The sequence below is a fragment of the Carica papaya genome, chromosome 8 (assembly GCF_054855325.1).
Source record: "Carica papaya isolate Zhongbai chromosome 8, ASM5485532v1, whole genome shotgun sequence".
NCBI classification, from domain to species: Eukaryota; Viridiplantae; Streptophyta; class Magnoliopsida; order Brassicales; family Caricaceae; genus Carica; species Carica papaya.
This window is the reverse complement of record NC_142316.1, coordinates 35,024,989-35,027,757: the sequence shown is the minus strand read 5'-3', so window position 1 is coordinate 35,027,757 and position 2,769 is coordinate 35,024,989.

Here is a 2,769-nt window from a genome sequence, read left to right as displayed (position 1 = left end):
TCAACCCATAATTAATAAAAACGTAGTACATGCACACAAATCTGTAAAATGAATACATCAAACCTCATTTTGCATTTAAAGCTGTAAACAGGCCAAATAACAGTAAATCATCAATTACACTAGACTCGGGCTCCATTAGCAACCTTAAGCAATTTCACACATGCGTTAATTCAAGAAATACCGTTTTATCATTTTGAACTTTAATACCGTGATAGGAAATAGGGTGAGGGGTCCTTACTTGTTTTTGGGATCCGAATATGATTCACAGTGCGCCTGCAGGCCGTCCCTAATTTTCCCTGAATTTTTCCCGGGGAACTGAAACACACTAACAGTACCTGCACGTGTTCCAAAAAAAATCCAAATTAGGCCCAGGGCCTCTTTCGGCCCAAATCGCAACTCCGGCACGGCGGCGAGTCGCCTCGGGTTGACTGTTTTCGGCCGTTTTCGGCCGAATTCGGCCACACTCGCATTGGTCCTTGTCAGAAAACAACCCTAGGGCCCTCGGGGGGCCAAAAAATCACGGAAAAACGGAGCTTACCGGCGGCGGCGCTCTCGGGTGCAGCGGCTCTCCGGCGAGGTTCGTGTTTTGGTGATTCGGCTCCGGTCAACCTGTAGAGAAAAGAATGGTGATCACGGTGATATAAAAATTGCATCGAACGGAGGCCGGGAAGGGCCTCGTCGGAGGCAAAAACCGAGAGGGGGCGCGGCGGCGCCGCTGGGCTTCGGCCGCGTGTTCCGGCCGTTTGGCCGGGATTTCGGCTTCGATTTGGCCATAGGAGGAATCAGTGGGGAAAAACGAGTCGGGGGTATGAAATTTACCTCGATCGGCGGTCGGAAATTTCCCCGGTGCGGCGGCGAGTGGCGGCGGGTGGCGGCGGTCGGCCTCTGGTTCGTCTTCTCCGGCGAGCGGCTGGCGGCTAGGGTTTGTGGTCTGGTGTGGGGGTTCTATTTATAACCCCTTGCCTTTTGATCACAGCCGTTCATTTTGTTTTAATCTGGGCCGTTCGTTTTTGATTGAATCTGGGCCGTCCGTGCGATTGAATCTGGGCCGTCCGATCGCGTGATTGATCTGGGCCGTCGGATCGCACCCACGCGGATCGCCAACGTGGCTCCTTTCGGAGTGACGCGATCTTGCCACGTGGCAGGCCCTGGTTGGCCGGGACTGCTGACGTGGCTGCTGACGCGGCTGCTGACGTGGCCCCCCTTTTTTTTTTTTTTTTTTTTTTTTTCCTCCTCCTTTCCGGGTGCTACAGTTAGGGTTTCTATTTTTTCCTCATTAGTTCGAACTAGGATCAAAACGGTTTTTTAATTTTCTCTACTCATTGACCGAAGACCGAACCTAACGTAATTTAACACAGTCTGATTCGTACTGAATAAACTAGTTCGACGCAAACCAAATTTGCACGCTCGTTAACTTCGACCGCACATTCCTATGATTTTGTTAGGAAATTGTGTATAACTGAAATTCATTTGTCACTTTATTAATATACGAAAATTTTACTCAAAAAGAACCGACCAACCGACAATGGATGTTTTGAGAAATAGTTTAAAAAAATAATTATAATTAATTAATTAAATTAATAATATTATTAATTGATTTTTAAAGCATTCAAACATATTGCTACTTCTGTCATCTTGTGTAGAAAGCTTAAAAAACCAGCTGTACAAATTTTGTCAACCTACAGTACTTGAAAATAAAATGATTACTACCAAATCATAAGCCTGATTAACATTTATAATTACATTCTTAATCTCTTTTTTAATTATTTGATTATGGCAAATCCAGCCATTTGATCAATTTTAACTTTTATAAAAGATGAAACAATTGAAAACGTTGATAATCTAATTGCCTATTGATTAAAGTTTCAATCAAATGTAATCATAATTTATATTTATATATATATATATAACTATGTAAAAAAAATGGAAAAGTATATACATATTATGTAGCTTTATAATACTTTTATATATTGTTCAAAAACATTGGTTGAATGTCATAATTATACATTCTAAAAAGCATTATGATATTTTAATAATGGTTAATTTAATTGGTAAATTTGGTTAAGTGATTGATTTTTCTCGACTAAGCTTCGTGTGTTTTATTTAAAATTTACGAATTCGAATCTCATTGAAAACGTATAATTCATTTTTTTTTAAAAAAAACATACTATTCATTTTTAAACGATTGATTCTTCTCGATTAAAATTCATGTATTTTATTTGAAATTTACGAGTTCGAATCTCACAGTTCAATTTTCCGTATGTGTTAATGAATCGACAGTGATCGACCAATAATATTAAAGATTTAACTTATTATTATATTGATGGAGTTGCGGTGACTAAATTAGACTTGCACTTAAAGAAACATAGTGTATACGGCGGAAGAAATATTTCATAGTGATTAAATTTTTTTAATTTTAATCAACGTAATGAGATAAAAATTCGATATAATTTTTTTTTTTCGTATTTATAAATATATGAGTATAATTATAAGAGATCACGGGTTCTTATTTTTGTATATTTTTATTATAAAATTATATTATAATTAGTATATATATATGTGTTATATAATTAATAAAACATATTATTTTAGGTGAAAATTATATGGAAGGTGGGTAAAACTCGTAAAAGGGCAAATTGGACGTGTACTGGCATTCCTATGACTTATATAGCTTATTCTTTTTACATATAGATGAAGTACTTTTTTTGTTGTTTTTTTTTCCTTTTTGTATTTTAGTTATTTATTTATATATAGTCTTAGTATATATAC